The 23,871-nt window shown below is 40.6% G+C and overlaps 1 long non-coding RNA gene across 1 annotated transcript; it reads left to right on the top strand.

Annotated features, from left to right (window-relative positions):
• Positions 1 to 391: 391 nt before the first annotated feature.
• LOC142166211 (uncharacterized) lies at positions 392 to 20,905 on the top strand. The gene is made up of 2 exons (XR_012696397.1): positions 392 to 876; positions 20,520 to 20,905. It is a non-coding gene; the product is annotated as an uncharacterized LOC142166211 (long non-coding RNA).
• The last annotated feature ends 2,966 nt before the right edge of the window (positions 20,906 to 23,871 follow it).

The following is a 23,871-nucleotide window of genomic DNA, read 5'->3' as shown; positions in this document are numbered from 1 at the left end:
TAGGTTCATTAATGTTTTGTAGTCATTTTTTAATCTTGAAAAAATACCAAAAAAAAAATAGTTTTATTTTAATGGTCAGTCTTATTTTAATAATTATTTTTACTTAAGTAGAGCTAATTAATATTTTTTATAATACTTTTAGTTAATTAAACTAATTTTAAACATAGCAAGTCATAAAGGCCCAAGTTTCTAGCCCATTCCTTAAGCTCAATATCCAATCCCATTAAGCTAATCCTAGGGACCCTTCTAGACTCTTCTTTGGAACAAAAAATAAATAAAAAGACCCTAAGGACTAAATACAAAAAGACCTAGGGACTAATTGGCAAAATACAAAAAAAAAATACACATTAGACCTAGACCTATACATAGGGGAAGTAAGGACTAAAAGAAAGAGGAGGAACGCCTAAAGAAAAAACATCAGCCGCTGGAGATAATAGACAAGAGCTTCAACTCATCTTCTTGGACAGACCTTTCAACTATTATTCTAAATCTTGCACCCCAAAAATCTTGAATTCCTTTTTCAACTTCTTGAACAAAGACTAACGTCAAAATCAGAAAAAGGGGGAACAAAAAAAACAAAGAAAAGAAGGACTGAAAAAAGCTGCTGCACTATAGAGACAGCACACACCCCACCCCGTCAGACCGTCTTCTTCGAACCCATCCCACCCCATCTCCCATCAGCCTCACGCTTACCACACTACACATGCACAGTCGCATCTCCAAAGGAAACCAAGCAAATCTGAGGTGCCGACGAGGCCCGTCGTGGAAGTTTGTCGCGGTTCCGGCGAGCTCTGAAGTCTGAGTGCAGTTTCGGTTGTCGACTTTCTGTTGATTGCAAAAATCAGATCCGAATCTCGATTTAGTAAAATCATTGAGGTATGTTTCCTTGTTTCATTGGGTTTTTATTTAATTCATGAATCTTAGGACTTATTTTTGGAGGAATAACTTTGAGCTTGAACGATTGTTATTTTGAGTGTTCTTTATTTTGGTATCTTAACGGATTTATGAGACTGATTTGAGTAGATAATTTGGTTTAATAGTGATTATTCTCTGTTAAATGAATGTGGGTTGTTCGGAGGATTAACTTCTAAAGTTAATTTTAACTTAACATTATTTTGACTGATGTTTGGTTGTTTTGAGTTATGGATACAAATCAATTCTTTAGAAGTTTGGGATGGTTCATAGGCGCATCATTGTCTAGTTATTATTGGCCACAAGCAATTTGTTTGTGATGACTTGCATTTTTTGGGACTATGTTCTTTGAGTTGTGGATTTTTCTTACTGTTATTGCTTGCTAGTTTATATATATAGTTTTAATTCCATGTACGCATAGTGGATAAATAGAAACTTTATGATCTCTGGTTCATTAGTAAGTATGGTTTACCCGATGGCTTCGAGTTCGATGCTTTTTGAGCTGAATGTTTGGGTTAATACATGTTTCTTATCCTAATTATTTTAAGAATTAATAACTCGTGAACATGAAGAGCTAATGTAGTAAAATGCCTTGAATTTTCGTAGTTTGCTTTAGTTGAGTACAATCCTTTGAAATTGGAATCGAGGCGCGCCATTTAGTTGAGTTTCCATGGCCCTCGCAAAGTTGCAAACGCGTAGTTGCTTTAGCGCGTTATTTTAATAATATTACCTTCCTAAACTCAGATGTGCATTTATGTGACCCAAATCCAAATCTCAATAACGTTAAATGAAATGCGTTTTGGACCGCGGGTGCATTTATGTGACGTGGTTCAAGACATATTTTAAATGACGTTGCTCTTCCTTTAAAATAAATAAAAGCGGTTATAAAGTTAAAATTGAACCATAGATTAAAACATGTATTAAAATCAAATAATGAGCCAATAATAACAGTTGAGCGACCGTGCTAAAACCACGGGACTCGGAAATGCCTAACACCTTCTCCCGAGTTAACAGAATTTCTTACACAGATTTCTTTGTTCGCGGACTGTAAAATAGAGTCAATCTTTTCTCGATTCGGGATTAAAACCGGTGATTTGGGACACCATAAATTATCCCAAGTGGCGACTCTAAATTTTAATTAAAATAATTTCCATTTCGACTGTCACTTTAAGTTGGAAAAAACTCCCTTATACACCCCTCTCGGGGTGTAGGTAAAAAGGAGGTGTGACACCCAACACCCTCTATCTGTTGCATTGTTCATGAATTGACATATACCAAACCTTTGTATTTCACATGAATCCCAAAGCGCGTTAATTATTACCAACTCAGTGTGTTTGTTGCTCTTTCTTGACTTATACCACTTTGATGTGCTAGCCAGACCCCGCTTTGTGCAATTGAAAAGTTGGTAGCAGATTTTGAAGTCATTTCTCACTTGTTCTGACCAAACAGACTCAGGAAGAGGAAGTAAACAAGACAAAAGGAACAGAGTAAAGGACAATGGAAAGAGATGATTCCTAACTAGAAAACTACAAAGTAGAAACTTATCAGATGTGGATACCAACTCTAATGACCATGACATGCACCTTTGGATTAAGTGGCCTAATCTGTCGATCAAGTTTAATGTTCAACTCTTGTTGTACCTCTGAGTCGTGAAACTGGGCTTCAATGCTCCGATTATCCTATCTGATTCACGGTCCTTATTCGACTTGCAGTGCCTTAAGGGTTTTCGCCATCAAGCCTCTCTCATTTTTCTTTCTCTCAACTTACCATTGCCTTACGGTGCCTGTGAAGATTTTCACCGATAAGACTCTCTCATTTTGTTCTTTTTCTTTTTATTTCCTCTAACTCTGTAGATGACAAGGCCTTGAACATAGTAAAAACATCGTATGCTCTTGGTGTGTCTAACTCGGCACTCTCAAAGATTATCTGGGAGGTCTTTTTTGGACTGTAATGTGACTTTTAGATAGGGGTTAGAAAGAAAGGATATCATAAAGGCTCAAAATAACTAAGACAGCGGGGTTGATTTATTTACAACTTTTGGAATCCGTTCTAAAAACTTTGCCCCAATTTCTAAAATAAGGGAATTTGATTCTTTTTTTTTCTTTTTCCTTTGATGGAGTTACTAAAAAAGACTGCCCCACTCTCAAATTCGTGGGATTATGAAATATTTTATTTGGTATGACCGAACCGTAAGGCTGACTACGTATCTTGTGGTGACAAGAATCAGGTCAAACGTAGTTCACAAGACTACTTTTTGTTACTATTTTCCTTTTTTTTCTTTTTCCTTCTTTTTTTCTCTTTTTTTCTCTTTTTTCCTTTTTTTTTTCTTTATCTATTTTTTTTAATTTTCCTTTTGGAATGAAGTTTCTAAAATAAACCTATGGGGACATGAACCTTTTTTTTTCGTATGACTTTAACTTGATTCCAATAGAGGGGAGGTCAAAGAAATCAGTATAGGTTCAAAAGGGTATCGAATGGTATAAGTGTTTGGGTAACTGAAAGAGGGTCTCCCAATCCCTGAAATTGTCGAGTACAACATATGCAACTTGAAATGAAAAAGGAAGAGCACACACAACATTTCTTTTACAGCTTCAGCATTGATATCACTGATATGCTTTTCATTTTTTTTAGTGCCTTGTCAAGTACAGAACTCTCATTGGGTGATTTCTTCTTCACGATGGATACCCTCCATCTATTTGGAGCAAACTCCCTTGACTTTATCTTGTTACTTGAGGTACACTTGAACTCAAAACTGCTCGCTTCAAATTGTTCGGACGCACTCTCTTGTAACAAATTATTATCATCCCATTAACTTTCCAAACTATCTACCCCAATTTCACATGGTTCGGGCTTCAAATGATCTCAAAATGTCCAAATCTATACTTATTTCCCTCAAGTGTCCCAATCATTTTCAAAATTGTTTCATTACTTCATGATTAAATTAACTTTTAAGACCAGGCCTAGAATTATGCGTGCATGTCATGTCATTAGAATCAGCAGGAAAAGAACTATAAAAGGAAAAGAGAACTAAACAAAAAAAATGACTAGAAATAACATAAAATAGAAAATTGCATTAGACAGATGGTGAAAGGGTTTGGACAACGAAACAAGCAAACTAAACTGGGGTTACAACCCTGGAATAATCCTAGATAACACTAAATGAGTTACGACTAAACGAACTAGGCAAAATCGAAGGATAGAAGGGTTTGAACCACAAGACAATATCCAGATTACAACCCTGAAATAACCCGTACAACAGAAATGACAACAAAATAAACTATCAAGACTCCTCCTCGACTAACCAAGAAAGGATTGTCTTTCAAATTACCAAGCTCGGCATCTTAGCCACTAAGTTCCACGTCAATATTATCAAGACCATTACAAACTTCAATATCATTAACTTCCCCAAGTGGCTCATTGACTCCTTTGACCAACCCTTCATCATTACAAACATCCCACCAATTTGTGCGTTGTCATGTACCTGTAGAGGATTATGTGTGACACTTGGGGTATTACTGCCTTGGACCACAACTATTCCTTTTTGAATCATTCTTTCTATTTCTCTTTTCAAAGCACGACAATATTCAGCATTGTGTCCCTGGGCATTGGAATGGTATTCACATCTTTTAGCAGGGTCAAAACTTCCCGCACGTGGGTCTATATAATTTAGAGGAATAGGTGCAATCATGTCGTAATGCTTTAATTTCTCAAACAAGCTTGCATAGGACTCTCCTATTGGTGTAAAATTATCTTTCAGCCTTTGTTCCCTTCTACACCCTTGGCTTGAATGTGGGTTATAGGGCACTTGAAAATTTTGTGGAGGCTGGTGGGATTTTGCGGTGCTCGTGCTCGCCTTTTGTAGTGACCCAGTGGTTGGACAGATGGTCGGAGGGTGTTCGGAGGATAATACTAGGGTAGATTATGTGGAGATCGGGGATATTCATGGGGTCGGTATTGAGGCTGAAAGCGTTTAACAGGAACCTGTCATTGGCGGGACTCAGCAACATCTTCTCTATCAATAGGAGAACTGACCCAAGCAACTTATTTGTTCCATCTAAGCCAAAACTCCCTAAAACTTCCCTCGGGTTTCTTTTCCATCTGAGATAGGGAAGAGTGGTCTGGGATAATGTCTACATTGTACTGATAGTGCCGAGAAAAATCTTGAGCCATGTCACCCCATGCATGCCACTTACTGACATCTTGACAAGAATGTTGTTCCAAAGTTGCCCCAGTCAGGCTCTTACTAAAATACGCCATCATCAACTCATCTTTCCCGCCAACACTTCTCATTTTACTGCAATAACCCCTCAGATGGGCAACTGGATCTCCACGCCCATCATACAAATTAAACTTTGGCATCTTAAACCCTTTCAGCTTTCTGGATATCTCATCTTGCTCCACTGTCTTAGCATGCTTTTCAGTTTCACCGGGTGGCTCAAAATTAGGAGCGTGAGAGTATGGAACTGAGACCTTGAAAGTTGGTTCTAGAGCACCGTGTTGGGCATCGGGGATTTTGAACACAGTCTTGCTAGAGGATCGAGGAAAGGTAGCAGGTGGATGAGCTACAAAAACATGAGTGGTCAAAGGAGCGGGATATGAGATGGTTCTGGGGTGGAGTGTGAAAAGGTTGTGGGAAGATATCCTGGACTTGTGACAGTGGCGGATTGGTGACAAGGCTTTCAATGTAGTTAGTGGGAACTGATGGTGGAGGACGCCCACTAATCCGGGCTTGGTATATTTCGGTCATCTGCCCTTTCAACCTTAAGACCTCTTCTTTCAACTCAGATTCTGATTCAACAATTCCCTTAAACGGATCAATAACCCCCGTGTCCAAGTCTTTGCTAGCCATGACTTGCTCTTTGACCTTGTGTTGTATAGATGAGTTACTTAATGTCACGACCCATTTCCATAATAGGTCATGATGGCGCCCAACACCATTGTCGGGCAAGCCAACGCAGAAATTACTAAATCAGCTCTCATTTACTTTCATCCAAAAATAGTTTCAATGATTCCTTAAGTTGTAACAAAATCATAAATGATCAGTAAAGCCGAAAATAATCATACAACTCCAAAAATAATACAATCTACTAATGTGTATGCCAAGACCTCGTGTCACAAGTTATGGGCAACTAGTAGAATATACAAAAGAATCACACTATCCTACTGTGTAAAATAGAATAACAGCAAAAATACATAAGAGAGACTCCTTCAGGCTGCTGAACGACATGGGAAGGGAAGCAGCTCACCGTAGAAGTCTAGAAATCCGCTCAGTGATGCACAACAGATTGGTAGCTAGATACACCTGCCTCAGATCCTGTACAATTAAGTACAGAAGTGTAGTATGAGTACATAAACAATATGTACCCAGTAAGTATCCCGTGTAATCTCGAAGTAGTAGAGATGAGAGGTCGACATGATACTTACTAGGGTCAAATAATGTGAGAAAAGAATTTATAATAAGCATGGATAGCACAATTTAATAACATTGCATGGTAGGGAATAACAGTTCTTCTTCCAAATAATATCATGGGTATCCATTTACGTTTCAAGCCATACATGAGGTTCAGTCCACAGAGAAATACTAAGTAAAGCATGCGCAAGTAACACCGAGGGACGTACGGCCCGATCCAACATAAAAATAAATTGTGCACTGCCGAGGGTCGAACGATTCGAACCATAGATGCATCTATTACCCCGTTCGTGAATCACACGTGCGACGTGGTCAAATATAAATAAACTCATCAACAAGCAGACAATAATGTGTATCTGGGGAGTAGTTATTCACAGGAATATTCAAGTTCTCTTTTAAAAGACCAAGCAAGATAAGGTTCCTCTACTAGTCTCATCTACCTTAATCAACATAATTTATACGAATCCGAATTTATCATCAAGTTACAAGAATATCACGTAGAGCATGCTTTTGGGCCCTAGACTACCCGGACGTAACATAATAGTAGCTACGCACGGACTCTCATCACCTAGTGCGTACGTAGCCCCCGCATATAATAACAATTAATTCAATTATTATACCTATGGGGACAATTCCCTCTTACAAGGTTAGAAAGGAGACTCACCTCGCTCCAAAGTGCACTTCCAATACCAAGAACGAGCCCGAACTCTCAATTTGGAGCCGAACGATCCAAAACTAATTAAATGAGGTAGGAACTAATCAATATAAGCTCACAAGATCATATTCTAGATATTTAAGTAATTTCCCAACCCTTAACACAAGTTTCCCAAAATCCGACCTCGGGCCCACGTGCCCGGATTCCAAAATTTTTCGAAGGAAGTTGTTCTCCATAACCTAAGGATCAATAATATATGATTTCTAATCCATTTCATAACAAATTACGTGGTTAAATCTAACTTTTGTCAAAACCCTAGGTTTTGCTCTAACCCCTTGATTTCACCTTAATTCTAGTATTTAATCTACCTAAGACGCATGTATTAAACTAGGAATAGGTGGAATAAGCTTACCTCAAGATGCTAGGTGGAAGTATCCTCTCAAAAGCTCCCAAAATTGCCAATGGAGGAGTGAAAAGTGACAAAAAGGGACTTAGAACCCGTATTAAATGAAGCTCACTGCTTCAGCGACTTCCGCATTTGCGGTCAGGGGACCGCATCTGCGAAAGGGGCTAAAAGGGCTGGGACCACTTCTGTGGTCTTGCGGTCGCTTCCGCGGAGCCGCTTATGCGGTTTGGCCTGGCCTTCCCTGAGCCGCATCTGCGATAGATGGACCGCATCTGCGGTCTCGCGCCTGCGGTCCACCAATCGCAGGTGCGGTTATGACAGAAGCAGCAGCTTCAGCACTTCTCAAAAATTTCAACTTCACTCGAGCCTCGTCCGATTGACGCTCGGGGCTTCTGGGCCCCGCCCGAACATACCGACAAGTCTAAAATCACGAAACGGACCTACTTTAACCTTCGGAATGCCCGAAACAATGCTAAATCTAAGAATCACCCCCTAAACCCAATTGAATCAAACTTATGAACTTTAAGTTCTTAATTTTCCTCTAACGGGCTAAAAAAGCCCTTAAACTTCTTGGATTGACACCAAATTTTGCGGGCAAGTCTTAAATGTTATTTCAAACCTGTACCAGGCTTCGGAACCAACATACGAGCCCGATTCCCATGTGATCAATCATTAATTAGTTTCTTTAAATCCTTAAACTTTTAGATTAACAATTTCTAATAAAAAATCATTACTCGGGCTAAGGACCTCGGAATTCGATTCCGGGCATACGCCCAGGTCCCATAGTTTCCCACGGACCCTCCGGGACCGTCAAATCATGAATATGGTCCGTTTACTTAAAATGTTGACCAAAGTCAAACTTAGCCTTTTAAATAAATCCTAAGGAATCAAATGGGGATATTTCACTCCAAACTCTTCCAAATCCCGAACCAACCATCCCCGCAAGTTATAAATTAGCTAAAGCAAGCGCGGGAAGTTTTATTTAAGGGAACGGGGTTCTAAAAGGCAAAATGACCAGTCGGGTCGTTACATTCTCCACCTCTTAAATAAACGTTCGTTCTCGAACGGACATAGAAAAGTACCTGAGCTGCTGAATAAATGTGGATATCTGCTCCGCATGTCCTCCTCGGACTCCCAAGTCGCCTTCTCGACTGGTTGGCCCCTCCACTGGACCCTCACCGTAGAAATCCTCTTGCACCTCAACTGGTGATCCTATCTATCAATAATGGCAATTGGCTCCTCCTTATAACCCAAACTCTCATACAGCTGAATAGTACTGAAGTCTAACACATGGGACATGTCAGCATGATACTTCCGAAGCATCGATACATGAAAAACCGGATGAATTCCCGATAAGCCAGGGGTTAAAGCTAGCCGTAAGCAACCTCCCCAACTTACCTCAACACCTCAAATGGGCTAATAAACCTTGGGTTCAGCTTGACTTTCTTCCCAAATCTCATAATGCCCTTCATTGGTGAGACTTTCAAGAGGACCTTCTCGCCAACCACGAATGATACATCACACGCCTTTTGATCCGCGTAGCTCTTCTGTCTGGATTGAGCTGTGCGAAGCCTTTCCTGAATCAACTTTACCTTGTTCAAGGCATCCTGTACCAAATCTGTACCGTATAACTTAGCCTCACCGGGCTCAAACCACCTGATAGGAGAACGACAACGTCGACCATATAAAGCCTCGTATGGAGTCATCTCTATGCTGGACTGATAGTTGTTGTTGTATGCATACTTCGCCAAGGGCAAGGACTGATCCCACTGCCCTCCAATATCAATCTCACATGCTCTGAGCATGTCCTCCAAAATCTGAACTGTCCGCTTTGACTGCCTGTCGGTCTATGGATGAAATGTCGTGCTAAGCTCCACGCAGGTTCCCAACTTACCCTGAACAACTCTCTAGAAATGCGAAGTGAACTGAGGGCCTCTATCTGATATGATGGAAACAGGCACACCGTGCAATCATACTATCTCCCGAATGTAGATCTGAGCATACCTCTCTGTTGTATAAGTAGTCGCCACTGGAATAAAGTGGGACGACTTGGTCAACCTGTCAACAATGACCCATACTGAGTCAATCTTCCGCAAAGTCCGAGGCAACCCAACTACGAAATCCATGGTAATGCGCTCCCACTTCCACTCTGGTATAGGCATCTGCTGAAGTAGTCCACCCGGCCACTGGTGTTCATACTTGACCTGCTGACAATTCAAACACCTAGCTACATACTCCACTATGTCTTTTTTCATTCTCCGCCACCAATAATGCTGCCTCAAGTCACGATACATCTTCGTAGCTCCCATATGAATGGAATACCACGAATTGTGTGCCTCCTCTAGAATACTCTCCCTCGGACCATCAATATTAGGAACACATAGATGACCCTGGAGTCGCAAAACACCATCCTCGCCAATAGAAACCTCCTTGGCACCTCCCTGAAGCACTGTCTCTAAGAATTTCCAAATGTGGATCATCGAACTACCGAGCCTTGATTTGCCCCAATAATGAAGACTGAGCAACCACACACGCAAGAACTCGGCTGGACTCTGAAATATCCAACCTCACAAGTCTGTTAGACAAAGACTGGATGTCCAAAGCTAGTGGCCTCTCTTTCGCTGGAATGAATGCCAAGCTATCCATACACTCTGCCTTCCTGCTTAAGGCATCCGCGACCACATTAGCCCTGCCCGGATGATAAAGAATGGTGATGTCATAATCCTTCAGTAACTCAAGCCACCTACGCTGCCTCAAATTAAGATCCCTCTGTTTGAACAAATAATGTAAGCTGCGATGATCTATATAAACCTTACACGACACACCATACAGATAATGCCTCCATATCTTAAGAGCATGAACGATCGCGACCAACTCTAGATCATGCACAGGATAATTCTTCTCATGAACCTTCAGCCGGCGCAAAGCATAGGCAATAACTCGCCCATCCTGCATTAATACACATCCCAATCCAACGCGCGAAGCATCGCAATATACCATATACATCCCTGAACCGGAAGGCAACACAAGAACTGGTGCTGTAGTCAAGGCAGTCTTGAGCTTCTGAAAGCTCGCCTCACAATCATCGGACCAATGGAAAGGAGCACCCTTCTGGGTCAATCTAGTTAGAGGTGATGCAATAATGAAAAACCCTGCATGAATCGTCTGTAATAACCTACTAACCCCAGGAAACTCCTAATCTCGATCACCGAAGTAGGACGTGGCCAACTTTGAACTACCTCAATCTTCTTGGGGTCCACCTTAATACCCTCTCCTGACACAATATGCCCCAAGAATGTCACTGACTCTAGCCAGAACTCACACTTGGAGAACTTAGCATATAGCTTCTGCTCTCACAAGGTCTGAAACACTCCCCCAAGCTACGGGAGTATATCAAGATGTCATCAATGAAGACGACAACAAATGAATCAATGTAAGGCCTAAATACCGGTTCATCAAGTCCATAAATGATGTTGGGGCGTTAGTCAAGCCAAAGGACATCATTAGGAACTCATAGTGGCCATATCTAGTCCGGAATGCAGTCTTCGGAACATCCGAGTCCCGAATCTTCAGCTGATGATACTCTAACCTCAAGTCAATCTTGGAGAACACCCTAGCACCTTGCAACTGGTCAAACAAATCATCGATACAAGGCAATGGATACTTATTTTTGATGGTGACTTTGTTCAACTGGCGGTAATCAATGCACATCCACATAGTTCCATCCTTCTTCTTCACAAATAACACTGGTGCACCCCAAGGCGATACACTGGGTCTAACAAACCCCTTTGCTAACAACTCCTCAAGCTGCTCTTTCAACTTCTTCGGAGCCATACGGTATGGTGGGATAGATACAGGCTGGGTACCTGGAGCGAAATCAATGCGGAAATCAATATCACGATCCGGTGGCATGCCAGGAAGATCAAAAGGAAACACATCGGCGAACTCTCGAACTACTGGAATTGAATCAATCGTCGAAGACTCTGTGGTGGTGTTTCGAACATAAGCCAAACACCCCTTGTCGACCATTTGCCGAGCCTTCAGGAAAGAGATAACCCGACTAGTTGTATCAACTGTGGAACCTTTCCACTCCAACCCCGGCAACCCTGGCATCGCTAAAGTAACAGTCTTGGCATGGCAATCTAGGACGGCGTGATATGGGGATAACCAATCCATGCCCAGGATGATCTCAAAGTCAATCATATCCAGTAGGAGGTTCTCCCTAGTCTCGAAACCACAGAATATGACCACATAGGACCGGTAGATCCGATCCACAACCACAGAATCACCCACAGGATTGGACACATGAACAGGAGTGCCCAAAGGCTCAGGAGAAATAACCAGGAAACGAGCAAACAGAGATGATACATATGAATAAGTAGACCCTGGATCAAATAATACTGAAGCATCCCTACTGCCAATGAAAATAATACTTGTGATGACGGCATCTAAGGCCAATGCATCTGGCCTGGCCAGAAGGGCGTAGAATCTGGCTGAAGCGCCGGCTGGCTGGCCTCCACCTAACTAAGCAATAGCTGGCTGACCTCTCCTTGCCTGGACTCCACCTCTAGGACGGCTCCTACTAGTCTACCCTCCAACTCTAGGTGGCGGGGCAGCCGATATTGAAATTATAGGCCACTGACCCTGTTGCACTGCCTTGCCCCGAAGTTTGGGGCAGGTCCTCTTTATATGACCCGGATCTCCACACTCATATCATGCTCTCGGTACCATAGCTTGCTACCCTGAAGTCTGAGCCTGCTGACTCGAATACCCATTGGAAGAGCCTTGGATGGCTGGTGGGCGATATGAACTCTCTAGCATGGCACTAAAGTGAGCACTGGAAGAATCCTGATGACCAGAATACCCGCTGGAAGAACCCTGAATAGTTGGTGGGCGGTAAGAACTCTTCGGTATCGCACTGAAATAAGGCCTCACTGGAGCACCCCGGGGAGGGATGGTGGTGCTGAATATGGGGACCTGCTGGGCTGACCCCTCCCGAAGTGACCTCTACCCCTAACGGGGGCGCCTTTAAACTCTCTCAAAAACTGGGCGCTCTTGTCCTGTTGAATCTGCTCTCTACCCCTCTGGCGATACCCCTCAATCCTATGAGCAATCTCTACCACTAACTGATACTCAATACCCATCTCCACCTCTTGGGCCATGCCAGATCGAATACTGGGGTGCAATCCCGCAACAAATCTCTACACTCTCTCTGTATCTGTGGGAAGTATCATGAGTGCATGGCAAGACAATATAGAAAACCTCGCCTCATAATCGGTCACAGACATCTGACCCTGCTCAAGATGCTCAAACTAATACCGCAGATCTTCCCTCTCAGAGGGTGGAATATACCTATCCAAGAATAACTGTGTGAACTGACCCCAAGTGAGGGGAGGGGAACCTGCTGGCCTGCCAAGAACATAAGATTGCCACCATCTACGGACCCTACCCTCTAGCTGAAAAGTAGTGAAGTCAACCCCATGGGACTCCAATATCCTCATGTTGTGCAGTTTGTCCCTACACCTATCTATGAAGTCCTGGACACCCTAATGACTCTCACCCCCGAAGATAGGAGGGTGAACTCTAGTCCATCTGTCCAACAACTTCTGCGAGTAACCGCCCGCAGCTAATCTAGGCTGGGGCACCACTGCAGCAACTGGCTGGGCCTCATCTACAGGTAGTGCACCCGGAGTCTGATACACTGCAGCTGCATGTCCAGGAGCCTGAGCAGTAGGGGTCTGTGCTCCCCCTCCTGCCTGTGATGTAGCTGGATCAGCTAGAAATAAACCAGTCTGAGTCATAGAATCCATGAACCACAGTATACGACCCATGACCTCCTGGAATCCCGGTGCTGTCATAAAGTTTGTCGGGGGTGGGCTCAGCTGCGGGTACCTCGCCCTGCTCCTCGATAATAGGATCTCCCGCGGGATCTGCTGGTGGTACTACTGGGATAACTCTGGGATGCCCTCGTCCCATACCACGGGTCGGTGCCCTCCCCCGGCCTCTGCCTCAACCTCTAGCAACAGGGGGAGCAGCTCCACCCGGGTATGGAACATCAGCCGTGCGTGTCCTCACCATCTGTGAGAGAATAGAAGAGGGAAATTTAGTATACCAACCACTGCACGATAGGAAATTAATAAAGAGTAGTATTCCTAACACCCTATAGCCTCTCGAAGATAAATACAAACGTCTCCATACCAATCCATAAGACTCTATTAGGTTTGCTCATGACTTGTGAGACCTACGTGAACCTAGTGCTCTGATACCATGTTATCACGATCCATTTCCATAATAGGTCATGATGGCGCCCAACACTATTGTCGGGCAAACCAACACGAAAATTACTAAATCAGCTCTCATTTACTTTCATCCAAAAATTGTTTCAATGATTCCTTAAGTTGTAATAAAATCAGAAATTATCAATAAAGCCGAAAATAATCATACAACCCCAAAAATAATATAGTCTACTAATGTGTGTGTTAAGGCCTGGTGTCACAAGCTATGGGAAACTAGTAGAATATACAAAAGAATCACACTATCCTACTGTTTGAAACAGATAGACAACAAAAATACATAAGAGAGACTCCTTCAGGCTGCTGAACAGCATGGGAAGGGAAGCAGCTCACCGTAGAAGTCTCGAAATCCGTTCAGTGATGTGCACCTGACTGGTAGCCAGATACACCTTCCTCAGATCTTGTCAATTAAGTACAGAAGTATAGTATGAGTACATAAACAATATGTACCCAGTAAGTATCCCACCTAATCTCGAAGAAGCAGAGACGAGAGGTCGACATGATACTTACTAGGGTCAAATAATGTGAGAAAAGAATTAATAATAAGCATGGATAGCACAATTTAATAACATTGCATGGCAGGGAATAACAGTTCTTCTTCCAAATAATATCATGGGTATTACGTTTCAGGGCATACATGAGGTTCAGTCCACAGAGAAATACTAAGTAAAGCTTGCGCAAGTAACACCGAGGGACGTATGGCCTGATCCAACATAAAAGTAAATTGTGCACTGCCGAGGGTCGAACGGCTCAAACCATAAATATATCTTTTACCCCGCTCGCGAATCACATGTGCGACGCGGTCAAAGATAAATAAACTCATCAACAAGCAGAAAATAATATGTATCTGGGGAGTAGTTATTCACAGGAATATTCAAGTTCTCTTTTAAAAGACCAAGCAAGATAAGGTTCCTCTACTAGTCTCATCTACCTTAATCAACATAATTTATACGAATCCAAATTTATCATCAAGTTACAAGAATATCACGTAGAGCATGCTTTTGGGCCCTAGACTACCCAGACTTAACATAGTAGTAGCTATGCACAGACTCTCGCCAACTAGTGTGTACGTAGCCCCCGCATATAATAGCAATTAATTCAATTATTATACCTATGGGGACAATTCCCTCTTACAAGGTTAGAAAAGAGACTCACCTCGCTCCAAAGTGCACTTCCAATACCAAGAACAAGCCCGAACTCTCAATTTGGAGCCGAACAATCCAAAACTAGTTAAATGAGGTAGGAACTAGTCAATATAAGCTCACAAGATCATATTCTAGCTATTTAAGCAATTTTCCAACCCTAAACACAAGTTTCCCAAAATCCGACCCAGGGCACACATGCCCGGATTCTGAAATTTTTCGAAGGAAGTTGTTCTCCATAACCTAAGGATCAATAATATATGATTTCTAATTCATTTCATACAAATTACATGGTTAAATCTAACATTTGTCAAAACCCTAGGTTTTGCTCTAACCCCTTGATTTTACCTTAATTCTAGTATTTAATCTACCTGAGACACATGTATTAAACTAAGAATAGGTGGAATAAGCTTACCTCAAGATGCTAGGTGGAAGTCTCCTCTCAAAAGCTCCCAAAATTTCTAATGGAGGAGTGAAAAGTGCCAAAAAGGGACTTAAAACCCGTATTAAATGAAGCTCACTACTTCAGCGACTTTTGCATCTGCGGTCCCGCTTCTACGAGAAAAGACCACATTTGCGAAAGGGGCTAAAAGGGCTGGGACCGCTTCTGCGGTCTTGAGGTCGTTTCTGCAGAGCCACTTCTGCGGTTTGGCCTAGCCTTCCCTGGGTCGTATCTGCGGTCTCGCACCTGCGGTCCACCAACCGCAGATGCGGTTATGACAGAAGCAACACCTTCAACACTTCTCAAGAATTTCAACTTCACTCGAGCCTCGTTCGATTGACGCTCGGTGCTTCTGGGGCCCGCCCGAACATACCGACAAGTCTGAAATCACAAAACGGACCTACTTGAACCTTCGGAACGCCTGAAACAACGCTAAATCTAAGAATCACCCCTTAAATCCAATTGAATCAAACTTATGAACTTCAAGTTCTTAATTTTCCTCTAACGGGCCAAAACGCTCTTAAACTACTCGGATTGACACCAAATTTTGCGGGCAAGTCTTAAATGTTATTTCTGACCTATACCGGGGCTTCGGAACCAACATACGAGCCCGATGCCCATATGATCAATCATTAATTATTTTCTTTAAATCCTTAAAATTTCAGATTAACAATTTCTAATAAAAATTCATTACTCGGGCTAGGGACCTCGGAATTCGATTCCGGGCATACGCCCAGGTCCCATGTTTTCCTACGGACCCTCTAGGACCGTCAAATCACGAATCTGGTTCCGTTTGCTCAAAATGTTGACCAAAGTCAAACTTAGCCTTTTAAGAAATTCCTAAGGAATCAAATGGGCATATTTCACTCCAAACTCTTCCAAATCTCGAACCAACCGTCCCCGCAAGTCGTAAATTAGCTAAAGCAAGCGTGGGAAGTTTTATTTAAGGGAATGGGGTTCTAAAAGGCAAAATGACTAGTCGGATCGTTACACTTAAGAACCACAAACCAACCACCCTTCTGCTAAATGAAGATAACAAAAGGAACAAAATGGGGTCATCCTGTTAGCATTAAGGCATTTAACAGCTAAAAATATCACATTGCGTGCAATGCACCTAGAAACAATTAACGGTTCTAGAATGACTTCGAGGGTCACAAGGTCACTTGGCATCATCCCAATTTTGTTCATTTCAATCTTCTCTTTTCTTTTTTTTTCTAGCACTTCTTGGCTTGCTCATTTTCCTTCCCTTTTTTTCCTAATTATCACTCTTTTCTTTCCTCTCATTTCTCACATCCCATAATTTCATCTCTTTTTTTCTTTTTTTTTTTCTTTTTCTTTTAATAGTAAAAAAATGATTTGATCGAACTCTATGTAAGTTGCCTATGTATCATGACGCCGCATGAATCAGATCTTTGCGTAGTTCGGGAGGATCGAGAATAAAGTAAACAAACTAACATTCTCTTTTTCTTTTTTTCTTTTCTTTTTTACCTTAATGACTACTCTGATGAGAAAAGAGAAATAAAAGAAGCAAATCCTTTTTTTTCTATACTTAATGTTCTATAACCTATTCTAAACTCAAGTTTAATGAGCATATATTTTTTTCTTTTTGAAACAAATATTCTATGAGAAATTATTAAGGAAAAACCCCTAGAATAGAAATATTTTTTGATTCTTTTTTTTTTAGGACGGAAATCTAAAGAATGAACCAAAGAAAAATATTTTAAATTTTCACTTGATTTCCTGAAGAAAGATTTCGAAACGAGAAATGCACAAGATAAAAAATATTTTTTGATTTCAGTTTTTGATTACCTAAGGAAGAAACTTTAAAGATAAACAAAAGATAAAGTATATTTTTTTTATCTTCTATGTACAATATCCTAAAGTTCTAGTGAAAATAAAAGAATTTTTTTTTTCATTTTTTCATTAATTTCCCAAAGAAGAACCTCAAAAGAAAGTTTTTTTTTTGGATTTTTGGAATTAATATCTTAAAAGAAAACTTTTAAAAAGGTACTAAAAGAAAATTCTCTTCTTTTTTTTGAATTTTAAGTCTTAATATACTAAAGAAAATATAAAAACAATTTTTATTTTGAGTTCTAGATATTAACTTCTTAAGGAAAACCACCTCAAAAGATTATTTTTTTTATTGCTAGAATTGGTATTCTAAAGAAAGCTTCTAACGGAAATATAAAACGCAAAGTCTTTTCTTTTTTTTGGATTTTTGAGTTATAACACACTTTTCAAATACAAAATAGGAAATACAATAACAAAAGACTCAACAAACTTAACTAGCCTATGACAGACTCTATTATCACCTAAAAGACTTGGCATTATTGTACAAAACTAGAAGGTAAAAGACGACATAAAAAGAAAACAAACTCAAAACATGATATTAAAAAAAATCTTAAGCAAACTCCTGAATAAGTGATCTTGACTGGATGGTCCTAAGGCGTCTGTGATGCCCAAACTCCGATAAGTAGATCCACATTTGTATGAGAAAATTAAGACAAAATAAAGTTAAAGACCTAGAACATATGTGAGACAATAACCCTTCCTGTTGGACACATGCAAGACATGATTGTGACTATTTTTTTAAAATTAACCTATGTGGCTAAAAGTGGCTAAAATGCAAGATTTGGCTAAGACCCTGTGAACCCTGTGAGCACGTGATTTTTGTTTCACACGACAATCACTCCAAAAAGAAATAAAAACAAATATAATTGGCCCTGCTGTACAATTTCGGATTTTTGTGCGGCACTTTGTTGATTTATTTATGACTTTGGCCCATTTTTATTTATTTACTTTATTAAAATAAAATTCAAAAAATATGTGTCCTGCATAATTCAAACCGTAATCCGGTCGTTAAATAGAAAATCGTGATTAGGCATTTTCGTCCGTGATTTTTATTTGGTTTGACCTTACCTGTTTTGAAATATTTTAGTATGTGTGCAAATAATTGTATTTGAGTGTGTATTTAATTTTAATTTGATTTTTTTTGCTTAGTTTTGTTTTAAAATAAATAAGAAAAAAGAAATAAAAAAAAAGAGAAAGAAAAGACCCCTTCCGGACTTGGGCCAATTTGTTAAAATTGGCCCAACAAACTCAGCCCAAACGGACAGCCCAAGCCACCAGTCCAAACAGCCCACCCCCCAGGCCATAAAACGACGTAGCTTAACACCAAAACTACGTCGTTTCGATGCCAACCCATCACAACCGTTTAAACCAAGCCGATCCAACGGTCCAGATCTTTCACCCGTAATCCCACTACCCGACCCGTTACCCGAACCAATTCTGACCCCTACTGAGCCAAACGACGACGTTTCGTTTGAACCTTCAGATCCAAGCCGTCCATCTCGTCTCATCCAACGGTTGAAATCAATCCCCCCATTCCATATATAAGCCTCATACCACACCCTGCCCCCTATCCAATACCCCAGCTTCCGTCTTCACCTCCTTCCCCACAAAACCCTAGCCGCCCCCTTATCCCTCGCCATTAATCCCGGCGGCATGAACGCCGATGACCTCGCCATGAATACCATAGAACCCCCTCACCACCCTGAACATAGACCTGTTAACCGTTTAGTTCGAATCACCCCCCAGGTCCTCGAATCTTCATTTGAAGATTCGAGTCAAAACTCGATCTACTCAGTTTAAACCCAGTTTCATACCAGACACTCCCCAGACCCCCCTCATGACCAAACCATACTTGGTTTGGTCCGAATCTGATCAGGGAGGCATGAATCCCAGATCTGAGTTTTGGAAATTTGGTGTTCCTCCGTCACTGGTTCAACCGAAGAGATTAAGGTCTAATGGACTTTAATCAAAGTGTTTCTCGTCTGAGAAACACTTCGTTTAAAGTCCATTCAGCCTTAAGAAAGGCCTGACCAAGTCCGAGTTAAGGTTTCGATCTTTTTGCGGTTTAAGGTGAGTTTTCTTTCTTTTCTTAGTTGTTTTTGGTTTGTTTGATTGTTGTAAGGGTCTGTTCGTTTTCTGTTTATGTCCTTGACCTCTATCAACTGTGCTTCAACCACTTCGCCTGAACCTCTGTTTGTTTGTCTAAATTCCCCCCCCTCCTTTTCTGATAAGGCATTATGTATTTGTTTGTGCAAGTAGCTGATTTTCGAGTTTGGACTGACTAGTTGACTCCTCGAGTGTATTTCTGCTTAGTCAGTACAATGCGAACCATGTATCAATACTGTTTAAATGTCTGATTTTTGGCTACGATTGTGTATGTTAATACTAATATAGTCGAGTCGACATGTGTCGTCAATTAATTTCAACTGTCTGAGCATAGTAAATCGATTTGCTTCTGTTGAACATTTGTTGAAATCAATTCAGAACCAGTTTTGTTTACTTATAGTTGTTGATTTGGATCAGTCAATGTGAAAAGGATTGTTTATGTTTAAATTCTGAATTGGAAGGCATGTGCACTCGTGCACAGCATGTGCATTGGTGCACCTCATGTGCCTTGTGCACAGCCTGTTTTTCTGCATTAAGAAGCTTTTAAGTTTTAAACAATCTGACAGTATATGCTGTCAGATATATTCTACTGCCCATACTTGCTTTTAGATAATAAAATGAAAAGTTAAAGCCTGCCAAGGGAATGTCATGAGATTAATACTTAAATAGCTGAGTGGAAACTGAAAAGAAAGGGGCACATGGGAGGGGTATCTGATTAATTTAACAGGCTGTTAAAAGGTTTGATGTTGAGGCTTATAAAAGGGAGGCACATTAAGAGATAGGAGAGGATCAGTGGAAGGGGAGGGATTTTTTGGGATAATAGACAAAGGGGATAATACACAGAGAGACATTGAGAGATACACAGAAAAGAAAACACACACCCACTGTGAAGATAGAAAGAAAAGAGAGAGTTGACAAGAATAGAAAGAGAGCAAGAAAGAGAGAAAACAGACTAAGAAATCAGAAATTTGGTCTTGTTTGTCTGAAGTTCATTTATTGTCAATACGTTAGGCAGTGTTCTTTCTTCAATCGAGATTATTGTTAGTGTTCTGCTGCATTGGTATATTCCGGAATTGGACTGTCTGGAGTATCGCACTGTGTGCTGTTTCATCGAGTTGTTCTCCTTCAACTCTAGTTCCATCTCGCAACAGAATCCTTTCTGTTGTGCTGTTCTGATTGTTGCTGCTATCTTGCTCGCTATTGCTGCTGCATTTTGTCTTGCTGCTACTGTTAATTCTGCCTTTTGGCTGCTGCTGATTCCTATCTTCTTCTCCTTCTCTTTTGCACTTTCGGCATTTTCAGGTACACATTTCAAATCCCATATTGATGTAATTGGAACAGTCTGAAAGCATGAAATGAAAAAGGTTGAAGAAGTTCAAGCATTTGCTGTAATATTCATAGTACATTAACAGGCCTTGTGGAAATTGATTTAGCTCATGTTTCAATGGTTCAAAAGAGTATACTGATAGCCGACTGAGTTTCACCCTTTTGTATTTGGGCTCGATAATTGTCTGTTTAGTATAAGTATGCATATTTCGACTTTACACAATACCATTTTCTGTTTCATTTAGTTTCTTTTAAGACTAGCCCATATAAGTTTGGTTAAGCTCAATACAAGAAATGCTCGGATTAAACGTTGTATTTCGCTAACTTGTATATGATAAATTAAAGCATTTTACTTCGCCAGTTATCCTTTAACCCAGTTCAAATAAGTTCGGTTAAGTTCGAATTAAGAAATGTTCGGATTAAGTATTGCATTTCATCTTATCTCATATGTAATCTGTTATTCGACCAAATCATTTTCGTAAAAGGCATGACGTCCTTTTTACCTTAAAAGTAATCAATCAAAAATGACAGGAGTTTGGTTTAAGCTGAAGTATATACTTCAATTAGCACACACGCTTTCTTTTCTTCCATCTCTGGAAATAAAAATAATAGAAATGTAGTCACTGTAGGATACCCTTCTAAAATAATAGGACAAGCCTCGCCAAAAAATAAAAAAAAAACAATTGCGGGGCCCTCAACAACTGACGATAGTTATTTAGAATTCAAGATAGGCCATTTAATAAACTTCATGGCCTCCTACAAAGATAATAACGCGTTAGGTTCTGTTGGCGCGGTTTAATTAAATCACATTCTTAAATTCGGGTGCACATTGATGTGACCCAAATCCAAATCTCAACGAAGTCCAAATGTGTCGACAATTACGGGTGCATTGATTGTGACGTGGTTCGAGACGCATTTTCACGACGTTGCAATTCTGTAAAATAAATGATAATAATAATAAAAGCGTTTAAAACTTAATAAAAGCACATGAGTTACAACATGTATTTAAATCAGATATTTAGCTATTATAACAATTTAAGCGACCGTGCTAGAACCACGGGATTCGAGGGTGCCTAACACCTTCCCTCGGGTCAACAGAATTCCTTGCTTAGAATTTCTGGTTCGCAGACTTCATTTGGAAAAGTCGAAAATCCCCTCGATTTGGGATTCAAGATAAACCGGTGACTTGGGACACCAAAAGCCAAACCTTTTCCCAAGTGGCGACTCTGAATTAAATAAATAATCCCATTTCGAATATTTGTCACTTAAATTGGAAAAACTCCCCGCGCATCTTAACCCTTCGGGGCGGGCGCGCAAAAAGGAGGTGTGACAGCTCTGGCGACTCTGCTGGGGATAAGTGGACCCAGAACCACTGGTTCAGGGTTCAAGAATTCGAGCTTAGAATAATTGTTATATTTGGCTTTATTATCTGATCTTTATTACATGTTTTTGCATAATGTGCTAAATGCTGTCTTTTACCGCTTTGATATTATCTGAACTGTATATAAACTGTGCCGAAACCCTTCTCTTCTTACCTCCGGGGAGAAGCTCGCTGGTCGAGACTCCCTATTCTGTTAATGTCAATACCTAAAATAAGAAAGAGGACGGACAAGTTACAAAGCCGGACGATCTCGCGGGTCCCCGGTACGTAGCCCCTCCTCGACTCGAGTTGGTCCGCTCGGGTACACAGTCTAGAACAAATACCAAGGTTTAAACCTAGTATAACGAAACTTCATGCCGGATCCCTAGCAGGAACGTTTATTTGCATTATGTTGCATTTGACTTAGGGGGCTCAACACAGGGGTTGGGTCCGTCTAGGACAGGCAACCTGAATTGAAAAGACCACCCTGCTGCATCCTATTTGTTTTGTGCATTTATTTGCTTCGGTTCCGCATGCTGACCGGTTTCTAAAAAAAAAGAGGAAAATAGCAACGTGGGGAGATAATTACTTATTTTGGAAAAATAAAACCAATGTTCAAGTATTGTCAAAACCTCACCAGAATTGTTCTAAAGAAAAAAGAAAAAAGAATAAAAACAAAATTTGTCTTCTTAGTTTGAATTATTAAAAAAGGGGGTATATATAAAAAAAAAAATTCTTTCACTTTCAAAATCAAAAAAAAAGAATTGGTATTTATTTTAAAAAAATGGAAAACTCATAATTCAAAAAAAAAATTTCTTTCTTTTGTAATACCCTTTTTATAAATTCAGACTGATAGTCCAAATATTGCAAAAATTATTTTTTCTTTAGTCTTTATCTTTCTTCAAAAATAATAAAAAAATACTTATTTCTGATTTTTAGGTTTATTTAATTTTCTCTATTCACGGTATGCCCCGAACTACGCCGGTTTGATTCTCACCGGATGTGAGATACGTAGGCAACCCTCGTCGGGTTCAACCCCCATTTTGCTAAAATAGCCAAAATCAAAAAAAAATATGTTTCAAATTTTTTAAAGAGTCATAAATAAGTCAGGTGATGCTGTTTTTGACATGAATAGCCGAATGTTCTCGAAAGGGACGCCGGAAGGTTGACTTTGCATAAATAGCCACTTTTGGGTTTTCCTTAGCATTTTTAGACCCACACAGCCTTAAAATCTTCTTCCCCGAAGTGCTTAAAGGCCGTGTTCAAAGCTTGGTCCCCTCTGTAAAATATTTTGAGTCAGTCATTTTTGTTAAAATCACCTTAATAAATGTGCAGGATGAGCACGATGCAAAATGAACATTTTTCAATAATGACCAAAATCCCTATCAAGTTACGGCTATGGTGGAATGATCTAGGTGTTGAAGGGCAAAATGAGGTTAAGAAAAATCTGAAAGGTCTTGTGGGTCTGTTGGAAATCCAGCCTCGGGGAGATATCATAAGAGCTTTGGTTACCTATTGGGACCCGGCGCACAATGTTTTCCATTTCTCTGATTTTGAGCTCACCCCAACTTTAGAAGAAATGGCCGGATACATCGGGAATACTGAACTTCCGCTGAGGGAAAAATACTTGGTCGCCCCAAGAGTCGTCACAGTACATCGGTTCCTGGATTCATTGAAAATACCTAGAACAGTCCACAACCCGGATCTAGCAGCCGGATTCTGTACTCCATGCTTCATATATGATAGATACGGTCACGAGGGGGGATTCAATAATCCAATCAACAAACTGTGCAGCAAAGGAGTTCGTCAGAAGTGGGACGAGCACAGACGGGTGGCGTTCATGATAACGTTTCTGGGACTTCTGGTATTTCCCAGGAAAGATGGAAACATTGATTTGAAGATATCGGGGGTCGTCAGCACTTTACTCACGCAAAGTGACAGTACTCTCGCGCCTATGGTGGTATCCGA

The sequence above is a fragment of the Nicotiana tabacum genome, chromosome 11, assembly GCF_000715075.1.
Source record: "Nicotiana tabacum cultivar K326 chromosome 11, ASM71507v2, whole genome shotgun sequence".
Lineage (NCBI taxonomy): Eukaryota > Viridiplantae > Streptophyta > Magnoliopsida > Solanales > Solanaceae > Nicotiana > Nicotiana tabacum.
This window is presented reverse-complemented; position numbering and strand designations above follow the sequence as displayed.